The sequence below is a fragment of the Rhinoderma darwinii genome, chromosome 3 (genome assembly GCF_050947455.1).
Source record: "Rhinoderma darwinii isolate aRhiDar2 chromosome 3, aRhiDar2.hap1, whole genome shotgun sequence".
NCBI lineage: Eukaryota > Metazoa > Chordata > Amphibia > Anura > Rhinodermatidae > Rhinoderma > Rhinoderma darwinii.
The window spans coordinates 350717495-350732786 of NC_134689.1; the positions used below are offsets into that span (position 1 = coordinate 350717495).

General features: G+C 42.1%; 1 long non-coding RNA gene across 1 annotated transcript; it reads right to left on the reverse strand.

Moving 5' to 3' along the window:
* Positions 1-893: 893 nt before the first annotated feature.
* LOC142748221 (uncharacterized) lies at positions 894-15047 on the reverse strand. The gene is made up of 3 exons (XR_012882187.1): positions 15001-15047; positions 7823-7934; positions 894-1616 (listed from the first exon to the last, which is right to left on the reverse strand). It is a non-coding gene; the product is annotated as an uncharacterized LOC142748221 (long non-coding RNA).
* Between the last annotated feature and the right edge of the window lie 245 nt (positions 15048-15292).

A 15292-nucleotide genomic window follows, 5' to 3' on the forward strand; every position in this document is an offset into this window, starting at 1 on the left:
TGTTTTCTAAATGCGCACAACGCAGAAAAACAGGCAGTTGGGCGGGGGGGGGGGGGGGGGGGCAGTCATATGAGTAAATCACATGACCGCCACCACCTTGAGAGCTATGGATAGGATCACCCCCGCCATCCACTGTTTACACAGCCGATCAAGGGAGATCAGGGGGCTGTTAAATGTAATGTTGTTTGCAATAGTCGTCATATTTTTTGGACTGTAATATGACCTGGATGTTAAAATGCACACAAGCAAAAAAGAAGAAAAAAAAACATAATCTCATTCATGGCTATTGGAGATGTAAACATTTTAGCATAATGTTCTTCAGCCCAAACAACATCATTTACATGTGGAGGAATAGTGATGGATCCGGTGCAAATGGTTTCCCTTTGTCACCTTTGCTTAAGGCATCCATCATTTTGACGGAATAAATAGCGCAGTCGACTACGGTATTGATTCCGTCAAAACAACGGTGACAAACAGAAACCATTTGCACCCAATTCGTCACCATTGAAATCAATGGTGATACAAACGGAAACCTATGGGTTCCCCTAATGGAAAACTCAGACAGAACCCATGAACGGAGTCGCAACGCAGATGTGAACGAAGCCTAACATAAGTAATGGTACTGAGAGTTAGAATTAACTTGGGGTGGGGGATGATGTAAAATGTTTCCAGAGAAATTATTTGACTGCCTTTATAGAGTCTGGAAGGCCTTTTTTCCACTGGATACAATCGATAATAGAGTTTGTTTTGCCTTTCCCTGGATCAAACAGTTGGGTTTGTAAAAGGTTGAACTTGATGGACATGTGTCTTTTTGAAATCTTAGTAGCTATGCATGTAACCACGCTTACCTTCTCTCTGGTGACAAGGATTAAAACCCAACTTTTAATTCCCAACAGTAGTTAAATACTTATAAGCAGGCACCATATTTTTCTGGCCTATTGTATAGGACCTAATGATTATATGGGCCATGTCTATGGGGTATGTGGACCCATGAGGCCGCTCCACCGTAGCGGATTAGCAGCTGGCCAAACAGTAGTCAGAGATAGTCTATAGAACAAGAGTACCTAGATAGAAGATTTGGCAGACACTTGTCGTGGCAGACACTTGTCATGGCAGACAATAGGCGTGGCAGACACTTGGCGTGCCAGACACTTGACACAGATGACACTTGGCACAGATGACACTTGGCACAGATGACACTTGGCACAGATGGTGAACTCGACTCCGACACTAGACTTCATACTAGAACAAACACAATTACTGAATATGGGATACAGGATACGGGAACACAGGATACAGCTAAGGGACCATTTGCAAACGAGAATGGGAAGACACAACAATGCTCAGGCAAGGAGGAAGAGGGCATTCTATAGAGCAGGGTACATAGGGATTGGGTAGGAACTATTTTACAGGTGCACCCTAGGGGAAACAGTGGAGCAGTGCAGCTGTGTGTATGCTGGCGTCTCCGGGGAGGGAGACGCCGGCAAAATCCAAGTGTCCTGCGGCAGCTGGTGAGTATAATATGCTGGCGGTCAGCGACCGCTGGCACAACAATACGCATGCACTTATTGAGCGCTCCTCATGGTCCGAAGAAGCACTGAGGCGTCACAGGACTTCTGTAAGAGAAGAGAGATTTGGTGTAAAAGGGCTCATCTTATAATTAATAGTTGTTTTCTAATTTCAAGGCAAAATTTAGATTTTGGATGGAAATTGTATTTGGGTGAATGTCCATTGGTGTTGTCCTGCAAATGTCAATGTAGAAATCCTCAGGTCAAGATTAAGTAAATAAATATAAAGAATATGGCTTTCTTCGTGTATTGACCAAATGTATGAAATTTCCTGGTAAGTTCTTAGTTAAATACTTTTTTAAATATACAGAAATAAAACATGTATTTGACCAATCAGCATGCCACACTTATTTGGCTGACAGCTGTCATGCCCCATCCTTCTTTGCCTTCACAGCAGACATTGGGGGACTGTTGGGCTGTTCCCATACACATTAGATTGTCATCTGATCCTGCCAAAATTGGTGGGTTTGGTTGAATTTAAACTAATGTGTATGGTTTAGGCATTGTTCACACTACCATCATGATTTCTGTTCTTACCTGAGCCACGACAGGTATGACAATCTATTTTAAAACGGACACAAATGATTCTTGATGGGATTATGGGGTCAGTCAGGTTTCCATTGGGTTTTATGGGTTTTTGACAGTAATCGTGCTGTAGACTGCGCTATTCTAGGCGCCAAGAACAATGGCATCCTGATGGGGAATAGTGAACCTGGTATTACTTACTGTACTTACAGAACTATAATCATAATGTAAGTAATTGTGTTTAATTATATCAGTTTGGCCTGGCATTGGGTTTGTCTGTGGATCCCACGCCGCCCTAAATCATCTCTCTTTAGGAGGTGGAGCAGAACCGGATGGTTTAAGCTGCTGTTATTGTTTGGGAGCTATTTTAGGAATCTGATTACTGAAGGTGGATGGGGTAATTAAGCACAGAATAAACATTTGGGAGGCTTAAGGAGGGAGGATTTAAAAGCCTCAGGTGTTGTACATCTTAATACTTAACTATTTTATTGCTGGAGACAAATTTTCGTTGACTGCTAATATTTAAACGTGAGTAAATATTTTATAGGGATGTTAATATTTATGGGTAACAGTAAAAGCTATACATGAATGTAGTGTTAAATATTCTTATAACATCCTTTTATCAAGACCTTTCAACATGACATTCCCATAATGCAAAAAAATGTCAACTCCCAAGATCCTGTTGGTCAAAGGGCTAATGCACACGCCAAAAGGCACAGAGTCCCTACGAGTCCATATTATGGTCCTATATCTTCTCTATGTGCCAGTGTATGGGACCGTATTCTACCCTAAAAGCGATGCTTCTCAATATCTATAATAACTGAAGGCACATGGAGATATAGTATGGGCTCATAGATGGCCAAGAGCGGCGTATTACCCATCCATACAACAGGTCTGTAATACCTGCACCCAAAGCCTGATTTGGCTGGAGTTAACATAATATCACTCTTCAAAGACACAGCCATGGGGTTGTATGAAGCTGAGATATTGTCTGCAGTTCACCATGGCTTCTTGGTTTGAAGAATTAGTGGGGAAACCCAGTTCACAGACCATCACATATGTCATATTCTTACATATATTTAGATTACATATGAAATTATGATTTTGGTAATTTCTACTTTAATACTGTTGCTGGTCTAATCCATTGATGACCATGTGGCATTTTTCAATGGGAAGTCATGGTGGTTGTAACCTGGGCCAGAATGCTTGGGTATGCTGCAGGGAACAGAACAGAAGTTGCTATAAGTAGGCAATGTGGGAGGGCAGTGACATATGATGTAAGAAATTATCTTTACAAAGTTCTACCACCCCCTGGCCACAACGACACAATGACATAATCTGTGGTTAGGTGATGTGCCAAAGAATAGTTTTTCTCCATGTCACAGCTTCAAGCTATGCCTCTAGGTTCATGCAATATTCATTAGTTCAACCCATGTAAGCAGCAGCAGACCTTTTTATAAGCAGAGAAGGTGGTCATGGCCCAGTGTCTGCCTACAAATGGGCACACACGCTTTGCCACCTTCGGGGTTTAACATGATTGCAATCTTCTGAATATTGTAATAAGGATTATGTTACGCCACAGTCTTGCGGCAGTATCTAATAGTTATCATTGGTAGCTTGTGATGTTATCATATCATTGGGATTACCTGCCATTGCTGTAAGCAACCAGTGGAGTAATTAACCTATTAATGACAATGCAAGGTAAATGTATGGTATGTGGCTTTAAACCCACTCTCATGTAAATGTACAGTGTGGGTTTAAAGCTCATGCCCTTCAGTCGAACAGGTGCCAGTCAGACATCCAGGAGAGACGTCTTTTACATTTGTCGCAGCACCTTAAGAGCCAATAAGAATAAATCAAAGGTTGACAAATTACTCTAGAAGCCTATTAGACTTCTGTATTTTCTATGTGCAGAATATATGTCTTGAAGGTATTTGTATGTATATTGTAACATCCCTTTTGGCATAAGTTTGGCCAATATACTGTACATCTAAATACCTTTTTTTCTGTTGTTTTTTTTTTTTATGTGATTTAAACATAGTCTAAGCAGAATATTTCGAGAAAAAAAAGATTTCTTATTTCAAACTAGGTTTGATCACCCATTTCCTAATGGATGGTGGCTGTGATTGTACAATTTTTATGCAACTTACTAGACCAGTATTTCTCAACCAAAATTCTGTGGAACCTTGAAACCTGGTTAGGTGGAGGACAGAATAAACAAGAACTGTCACTTTAAGGGGGGATTCAGACGAGCGCGATTTGCGCGCGTGCAGGCCGCGTATTTTCTGCGCATCACGCACAGCACTATAGAAGTCAATGAGGCAGTTCAAATAGTGCGTGATTCTTGCGCAGCGTTTGTTCGCTGCGTACTATACGCGACCGGTTCAAAAACTCTGCGTATTTCACGCATCACGCACCCATTGAAGTCAATGGGTGCGTGAAAATCACGCGCACCACACGGAAGCACTTCCATGGGACGAGCGTGATTCGCGCAACAGCAGTGAAAAGGATGAATGAAAACCGAAAAGCACCACGTGCTTTTCTGTTTCCGAACATCCAAACGGAGTGTCTTTGCGATGAGCGAAGCCGGACAAGCGTACCGAACTTCACCGGGTTCGGGCAAACTCGTTTTGGCCGATCCCGGCAAAAAAATTATCGGTACGCGACGTCAGGAGATAGTCACTGTCCATGGTGCTGAAAGAGTTAAACTGTTTCAGCACCATGGACAGTGACTTGCGATCCCAAAATACATTAACCTGTAAAAAAAAACCGAAGTTCTAACTTACCGATTACTCCTGTCTCCTTCCTGCAGTCCGACCTCCCGGGATGACACTTCAGTTCAAGTGACAGCTCCAGCCAATCACAGGCCAAGCACAGGCTGCAGCCAATCACAGGCTGCAGCGGTCACTTGGACTGCTGCGTCATCCAGGGAGGTGGGGCCCGATGTCAAGAGAGGCGCGTCACCAAGGACGCGTCACCAAGGACGCGTCACCAAGGCAACGGCCGGGAAGTTCTCGGTAAGTAGGAACTTTATCTTTTTTTTTACAGGTTTTTCGCTGTTGTGTTCGGCATTCACTGTCGAGGGTGCTGAAAGATTTAGCTCTTTCAGCACCTTGGACAGTGACGGGCGTCGACAAGCCTCATCTCTATGATGCCGGCTGCGCGAAAATCACGCAGCCGCGCATCAGACACGCATGACACACGCAGCTGTCAAATGGTTTTTGCGCTCGCAAAACGCTGCGTTGTTTGCGCGCGCAAAAACGCAACGTTCGTGTGAATCTCCCCTAACAGTAGGGATCGGGTAGTTGTAGGGATTTTTCAGATCAGGCCTATATTATTCCGCCCCATGGTGCTCTTGGTGCACTGTATATTACATTTTCACATAGAAGCACTTGGAGGTTTTATGGAACTAAAATATGGCCATGTGCATGATCCCTTACTCTTGTTGTGCACATGTGATACGTGTCAATATATGTGACAATTATGTAAATATAGATGCACATGTCTTTCATGACTTTCATGTTATCATGTCAATATTTTTTATATAAGTCAGAATAAAATCTCTTTTCTATTTAGCTTGGCTTTCAGAATTTAATTTAGACTCCTTGTTTGCATTATTTCAAAGCCATTTAGTCTTACGTCAGTTCTAAATAAATGATCAGCACTAACTCCAAGTGTATGCAGTTCTCCAGCTCTCTTCTCACCCCGTGTAACATGCTGTAACTATTTTCTGACCGTCTCATTTATTTTGATATTACTGCATTGGATTGAGAGGAATTTTTAGATGCTTTGAAATGTGATTTAAGTGTCTAGACATTTAGTAGTAGAGCACGCTGGTAGTGGGTGGGTTAAATGCTGCGGGTGGATATATCTGGAGAGTCGTACAAATACAACGTGACAGATTTGGAGCATTGCATTAGCTAAGTGAAGGCTGTTACATTTAATTATTTACTCTGATTTCTTCACTTGTTCCCAACTGGACTAAGAAGATCTTAGGCCCTGTTCACATCACATTCTTGAATCCTGTTTTAAGGGTACTTTTTTAAACAAAAATGAAAAACAGGTCCGAACCCTAACCGACTCCATCATAAGTCAATTGGCGTCCGTCAGGTGCCATTAGTATCTGTTGTAAAATGGATCCGGTAGAACAACGTGGCTTTCGTTATAAACGGAAGCCATGACACTAATGCACCATGTTCATCAACACAGTATGTGCCCTGTTTAAGAATGTTGCGAAAAAGTAAAAAACACAACAAGCCGCTTCATAGGGTTTTGTCTGATATTTAACATGGAATAGTTGACGGACATATAATTTATATGCTCACCTGTAGACATTGTGTAAAAAGCGCACAACAACCATGAAGGCGTGGAATATGAGAGGGCTTGCTGCCTGGGATCTGATCTGATGCCAACGGAGTAGTCAAACGTATAAGGCCCCATGTACACGAACGTGCTTTTGCAGCCGCAATTCCCCCGAAAACCCACGGGAGAATTGCAGCCTCATTCATTCCTATGGGGCCATTCACACGACTGTGGTTTTCACGATCCGTGAATGGCCCCAGAGCCCGGATTGCAGAAAGAACGGGCAGGCCTTATAACGACCGTGTTCTGCGGTCCGGGCTCATTGACAATAATGGCCGCGGCCATGTGCATAGCCCGCGATTTGCGGGCGGCTCGCGGCTGTCATTTCGTGGCCGGCCGACCTGGAAATCACGGCTGCCGCATGGATTTGAAGAGTAAAAAAAAAAAATCACACGTGTACGATTCCATTTTTGTTGACCCATACAGTCAAAAGTAGTAGTAGAAAAGTCACTTTATTGGAGCATATAGGATAATGCATTTCGAGGCAGTACTACTACACAGTATGGCCTTGAAACGCCTTATGCTGTTCATTCCAATAAAGGGACTTTTCTATTACTACTTTTGACCGTATCGGCCTAACTTCTGTCGCACAACAAAAAGGAAGCACCAACTAAAACGGGATAGCACATAATCCGGGTCGGCCGGCCACGAAATGACAGCCGCGAGCCGCCCGCAAATCACGGCTGCCGCATGGATTTGAAGAGTAAAAAAAAAAAATCACACGTGTACGATTCCATTTTTGTTGACCCATACAGTCAAAAGTAGTAGTAGAAAAGTCACTTTATTGGAGCATATAGGATAATGCATTTCGAGGCAGTACTACTACACAGTATGGCCTTGAAACGCCTTATGCTGTTCATTCCAATAAAGGGACTTTTCTATTACTACTTTTGACCGTATCGGCCTAACTTCTGTCGCACAACAAAAAGGAAGCACCAACGAAAACGGGATAGCACATAAGTGTGTTTTATTCTCCTTAAATCCCTTTGGCTGTTTTTAAATATGGCATAGATTGTAGGGTGGTGGGGGGTTGGAGACTAATGCAATGCTAGGATAGTGCACCAGTATTAATAAATCTCCCCTAATGTCCTGCAAATGGACAAATGACGTAAAATGCACTAACAATATTGTACCCTTAAATGTGAACATTTATGACCACGTCTAGACGTGTCACCCATTCAGTTATTGAGAGTGACTCATTTTTCTTTTTATTTAAGACTTGAAAAACCAGGTGACGTAAAGTTTCCTCTGTCAAAAACGGCAACTTATATCCACTGAGTCCACTAATCAATGTTTACCCGGAATCTGAATTCTAGGAAAATATACACAACAAATATGAGATACTTGGTGTCGAAACCAGAAGTTACCTGGAAATATCAGGACATATGCCGTCCTCAGCCTTCTCGTGTTTACTGTGCGGGTATAGATGATGTGCAGTTTAGACTAGGGTATGATTAACAGTCACCCACAGGTAGTCATCTAGTGGAAGGAATAAACAAACATTTATTTGGTGACAGATATTTGGGAAGTTTAGTTTACTGAATGATGTGTAGCCCATTTTGCAATTCTTGGCCACGTTCCCTGTTGCCGACCATTCCTGTTTGCGTTAAAAGAGACGACGTTGCTCTATAAACACTTCTACATCTATCATTTTGTGTGTTAGAATGACATTACATACAAACAAGCCGCTGTATGGCCTGTGGCATTGACTCACAGTCTAGAAGCAGGGCATAGGAAGGGCAGTCTGCCTTACTGGTCAGTGGTTTAGCCACAGCCTGTAACCAGGAGATAATCCTGACCCTGTTGCGGCAGAACAGTGTGGCACTGTCTTCCTGGGTCTATGGGCTGCCCTATGTCTAGGACTCCACAGATCAGCAGGCTCTGGACTACATAAACTGAAATCCATCAAAGAGCTGTTGAGTTTTGAGTGCAATGTTTGTTCAGTCAACAGAAATGTGAGTTTATAGAAAAACATCCATAAAGCTATGAACGCGAACACAGAAGGCATAGTCTTAATAATGGCATTTAGATAAAACGGAGAGAAAAACACACTCCTTATAGCCAGAGACTGACCCGTTCCCTCTATTTAGCTGTCATTGGCCGCAATACTAAAAATCTTCACTGCTGAGACCCCAACTGATCCTGAAAACATGGGTCCTTGTTCTCTTTAAAGAAGGGTGCTCTTGGTTTGACATGTCATAAAAGTTTATATACAGAGGCCATACATATATAATATTGCTGGCTGAAAGATATTTATATTGGGTGGACTGATGCCCCCCCTCTGCCTATGGGAGAAGATCTTTTACATCACAACAGAGCCACAATGATGTCAGTTACAGCGGCTTTTTGATTTCGACAATCCTTACATGTTAGAAGGGTTCCTTGATAATAAGTCAATCACAAAGTGTCCCCCTGCTGGGAGCCCCAGCGTTCACCTGTAATCTGTGGGGACACCTGACAACAAGTGTTCAATTTCCCTACAGCTCCACCACAAGTGAAGTTCAGCATTACATAGTTCTCATTCAATGTATAATGGAGGACAGGACATGTCCTTCAGAGCGAGAGACGCTCTTTGTAGCCACTCAAGACTCTGGCCAAGGGTTGAGGATCTTGAATATAGGATCCCCCGATATTAACTCAGAATTCCCTAATAGGTTATATGAAAACTGGTTTTCTAAACTAGACAACCCCTTTAATGTGAGACACCATAGGATAATTATTAAAAAAATTATTCATTTTAAGTAGGATTTCCCCCTGGGCCTCCGTCTGTTTGGGAACTATGGGACAAGTAACCACGACAGCTGCTAGACCTTCAGAGACTGACGGCTCAGTCCACCACAGATTATGGCTGATGCTCGTAACTGTCAAGTTCGGGACATTTTAATGTAATATAGGGCCACTTATAAGAATTAGGGCAAAAAAAAAGTGATGTTGCCCAAAAAAACCTCTTAGATGTTTGGTCTTCTTTTCAAGTTGAATTTCTAAATAAAATGTGTACTCTCTTTGGTTGTTATGAGCAATATCCATCTTTTTTTTTGCCAACCATACATCTGGATCAGTGTATAAATACTATACATAGCCAGGCAACTCTGCATGAAATGGTAAGAAGATCCTGAGAGAATATCCTACATCATGAGCTCCATAACCGGAAGTCCTGGCTCCTATGAACATAAGTAAGCCTTTGATAAAGGGTCTTTTTTTTATATCCCATCCAGTAATAGTGTCAGTGACCAGATTTATGTAAGTCCCTACATTAGCATCATTGGTATTTTAAACCTTTAATATAATTACAGTAATTTAGAAATGACACACTGGCTCATTCTAAGCGAATTTGTGACATTCCGTACCCTCCCAAGAATTAGAGGGGTGGGTGACACAGTAACGCGAGAACTGCTGGTATGGCAAATTCAATCCTGTTAATTAGCTATGTGGAAAGAATGAAAACTTCATATTTCAGAAATATAAATATAGGTTGTAGCTGTAGCAGAGATGAGGGGACAATCCCACCCAATGTGTCCTTATGTGCCACAATAGCTAATACAGTACCTTACTTTCATCCATGACTGTCCTGTGTTTCCCATAATGCAGTTGTTTTCCTTTCCACTTATTTAAAGTACATTTCCCCTAACACAAAATCATCATATAAAACTAAAATCATGCAAAACATACCATAGTCCAAACAGATAAAAACAGATAAACACTGTGTCATTTTTCGATACAAGTAATCATGTGTACAGATTAGAGAATGGCAAATCGGCCTAGAAATATTGTGACATTAAACATTGCCATTTAGGAGTCTTGGAAAGCTGGGTAACAAACCCCTTAAGTGCTGTAATGCCGGGGGCCACAAATGACCTGTTTTTGAAAAAACAGCATGCTCTAGATGTAGTTCTTTTGTGGCACCCATAGACCTCAATAACAAAAATAAAAAATGCACCACTGCATTGTGTCTTGTTTTACGTATTTTGGTGCAGTTTAATGTGAATAATATTGGTTGTCCAGCTTTCCAAGACACAGTTAGGACTAAAATATGGCATGCTCCTGTCCTTCTGCCGCAATAGGGCATTCCACTGCTATCCCCTAATGGGCAGTTCCAAGTGACAACTCTAGGGATCACTAATATGTCCCTGGCTGTGTCAATAGTGATGCCAGCCATGGCAATCAGGTTTGATTGTGACACTGAAGGGGTTAACTGGTTAACTGTTGGGATTGGCGTTTTCTCAGTTTCCATCATTTTGCAGTGGGAGTGCGGCTGTCTATTTCAGTGATCACATTGGCACAGTGGCCGTTCTCTTGCCACCATCTTAAAATAATAGTATGTCAAGATGCATTAAGGGGGTTCTCCAGGACATTCCTAAATAAAGAATATATAACCTGGAAAAGTCCTAGGTTGTCTGATTTAGAAAACCCATTTTTAAATACCGTATTAGTTATTAGTTAATTCAAAACCTTTCATCTATTAGCCAGAATGGAAATCGGTGACAGACCTGGAATGACCATTCATTACACATTACACGGACAGATCATTGATTTCACTGATGAATATGTTATGTCTTTTTTTTTCTGTGGTGGCGTTGCATGTTTGAACATTTTTGATGGGTTTCCCCACGTATTACACCTAATCACAGGGGGTGCCAGCAGCAGGACACCCTGTGATCAGATTATTGTCAGGAAACCCTTCTAACAAAAAGGGATTGCCCAAAGCAAATAGCTTTTCAATGACATGCTATTATATCAAGTGCACATAAGGGTTAATAACATGAGGATAACTCGTGACCTAGGTTTAACTTTGAGTTTAAAAGGGATAATGTTGTTTATCACATTTATTATGATCATTTTATTATCTTCTGGAGGTAAGAAGTTTCAATAAAATATGTGTGCTTGAAATATTTCTGTTTACATTGTGGTTATTATGCAATGTGATAGCCGAAGAAAGTCTCTACATGAAACAATGCGTGTTGAGGGCTCTTGATTTTCTGTAAACTGGATCTGTTCTGAATCTCACCCAACTCTAGTTATCTTGTTTATTCTTCCTCCTGTGCTTGGCAGAGGCTGTCAGGAATGAATGTTTTGGATGACTGGGTTAAAAGCCTGAAAAAGATTCTGAAATTTCTGAGCTATTCTGATAATCATCTTAGTTTGTTTTAGAAAATCAGTAGCTAATAGCTAGGAACCATTCAGGAGCCTCAATCATTGAGGCGTAGAAGCACATGCAGTGCAAATGATCAGATATGTGCCCCACTGGAACTCAATCTCTGATTATCTTGACCACGCCACCAAAACCAATCCTATACAATCCAGTGTTATGCCAGAATTGATCCAAAGAGTAGCACTCAAAGCAGTCTACACTTGCGTTACATAGTACCTACACATTGCCACCACCTTGTAGCTATTTCTAATTATTGTGCCTATCAATAATAATGCATAATGCACACGACCGTGGTTTTTTGTCCGTGTGCTATCTGCAATTTTGTAATGTTCACGGATCCGTGTAAAAGCTGCAAGTCCGGGCCTACTGACACACACATACACACACACACACACACACACACACACACACACACTGCAAACAAACATATAGACACATTGCACACATACATGCATACACATATATAAATGCATACATACATAGATACATACATACATAAATACACATACATATATACATACATACACACACACATGTATACATACATAAACATTCATACATACATACATACATACACACATACAGGCATAAATACACATACATAAATACACATACATACACACACATACATGCATGTATACATACATACATACATACATAAACATGCATACATACATACATACATACATACATACATAGACATACATACATACATACACACATGTATACATACATAAACATACATACATGCATACATACACATACATGCATGCATACACACATACATACATCCATATATACACATACATACATACATACATACATACATACATACATACACATACACATATATACATGCATACATACATACATACATACATACATAAACATACACATCTGTAATGACAGGGATAGTGAAACAGACAAGTGAGCCCTAATCTACCCGCCACTCAGTCCCTGCCTACTTGCAACGACCCGCCCTAGGCGACGGGGTACAACTGGGCGACGGTCCCTACACTCAGTAAGTGCATGACAGACAACCAGACAAGGAAACACAGAACAAAGGGAAACGGGGCAGTTGCCCATGGCAACACCGTGAGCAACAAGAGTAGTGAACGAGCCGAGTCAAACCAGGAGAGTACGAGGTGCCAAACGCAGAGCAGGAGAGTAGTGAACAAGCCGAGTCAAACCAGAAGTGTACGAGGTACCAAACGCAGAGCAGAAGAGTAGTCAGTAAGCCAGGGTCAATACGAAGCAGGGACAAGTAGTACAAGAAGCTGCAGCAGGGCCAGGAAACCAACAGAGAAGAATCACAAGCAAGGAGGAACAGGAAAGGCAGGCATAAATAGACAGAGGGCGGGAGCTAGCTCCGTCTGGGCAGGCTGTGATAGGCTCTCCCACTCCTAAGCCTGCCATCCTGAGTGGTGGAAGATGGAGTCAGTCTCACAGACATAGAAGCAGGTGCAGACTGATTACCTATGGGCGTGGATACAGAAGCTGTGCCTGGCAGATCCTTAACAACATCAATAATGAACTCAAGTTCAAAAGGGGAGGAAGGGTGAGAAAAGTGACACCTCCAGGTCTCTGCAAGCAAGAGGCAGAATCAGGAAAAGGTACCTCCTTTTATTTACTCCAAGAGGGAGGCAACTTGAATCCCATTGGTAATTTACTATTAAGGCCAACCAATATAAAGAAGGGATGAACTACAGGGCATTCGGAAAGTCTTCAGATCCTTTCACTTTTTTCACATTTTGTTATGTTGAGGCCTTGTGCTAAAAAAATTAAAGAAAAATAATTCCCATTATTCTGCGCTCAACACCCCATAATGATAAAGTGAAAACAGAATTTTTTAAATTTTTTGAAAATTTATTAAAAATGAAAAACTACAATTTTGCATTGGACATAAGTATTCAGACCCTTTGTTATGACACTTAAAATTTAGCTCTGCTGGCCTCCCATTTCTCTAGATCATCTTCGAAATGTTTCTACACCTTGATTGGAGTACACATGTGTAAATTAATTTGATTGGACATAATTTGGAAAGACACGCCGCTGTCTATATAAGGTTTCCCAGCTGACATATGCTGCATATCAGAGCAAAAACCAAGCCATGTGGAGGAAAGAACTGCATGTAGAGCCCAGAGACAAAATTGTGTGGAGGCACAGATCTGGAGAAGGGTACAACAAAAATGTCTGCTGCACTGAAAGTTCCCAAGAGCACAGTGGCCTCCATAATTCTTAAATGGAGGAAGTTTGGAAGAACCAGGACTCTTCCTAGAGCTGGCCGCCCTTCCAAACTAAGTAATTGGGGAAGAAGGGCCTTGGTAAGAGAGGTGGCTAAGAACCCAATGTGTACTCTGGCTGAGCTACAAAGGTCCTGTGTGCAGATGGGAGAAACGTCCAGAAGGTCAACCATCACTGCAGCACTCCACCAATCTGGGCTTCATAGCAAAGTGGCCAGAAAGAAGCCTCTCCTCAGTAAAAGACACATGAAAGCCCGTCTGGAGTTTGCAAAAAAGCACCTAAAGGACTCTTAGACTGTGAGAAACAAGATTCTGTGGTCTGATGAAACCAAGATTAAACTTTTTGGCCTCAATTCTAAGGGTCATGATTGGAGGAACCAGGCACTGCTCATCACCTGCCCGATACTATCTCTACAGTGAAGCATTGAGGTGGCAGCATCATGCTGTGGGGGTGTTTTTCAGTGGCTGGAACAGGGAGACTGGTCAGAGTTGAGGGAAAGATGAATGGAGCAAAGTACAGAGATATTCTTAATGAAAACCTGATCCAGAGTGCTCTGGACCACAGACTGGGCCGAAGGTTCAACTTCCAACAAGACAATGACCCTAAGCACACAGCCTAGACAACACAGGAGTGGTTAGGGACACATCTGTGATTGTCCTTGAGTGGCTCAGTTAGAGGTCTGACTTGAACCCAATTAAACATCTCTGAAGAGACCTGAAAATTGCTGTCCATAGACGGTCCCCATCCAACCTGATGGAGCTTGAGATAATCTGCAGGAAAAAAATTGCAGAAAATCCAGGTGTGCAACCCTTGTGGCTTCATACCCAAGAAGACTGGAGGCTGTTATAACTGCCAAAGATGCTTCAACTAAGTAATGAGTAAAGGGTCTGAATACTTATGTCTAGAGATGAGCGAACTTTTCAAAAGTTCGGTTCGGCTAGTTCGCCGAATTTCACAAAAAAGTTCGATTCGGACCGAACTAGTTCGGACCGAACCTGTCACTTACGTGCGCCGAGCATGCTACTGTCTCGGGTGCTGATAGAGTTAATGGGCTGCACTAACTCTTTCAGCAACCTTGACAGTACATGCTCGGCGCGCGGAAAATACAATTTAAATGTAATAAAAAAATAAAAATTATACGTTCGTACTTACTTTCCTCCTGTCCGGCCTCCAGCGATGACGTTTCATCCCTTTCGCCGCTGCAGCCAATCACAGGCTGTAGTGGCGGTCACGCACGGCAGGATGACGCTTCATCCCACGTGACCGCCTCTGCAGCCAATCACAGGCTGCAGCGGCGACATGGATGAAACGTCATCGCTGGAGCCCGGACAGGAGGAAAGTAAGTATGAACGTATTATTATTTTTTTTGGCATGTATGTATGTTGTCATGTATGTATGTATGTATGTATATATGTGCATGTATGTTGGCATGAATGTATATATG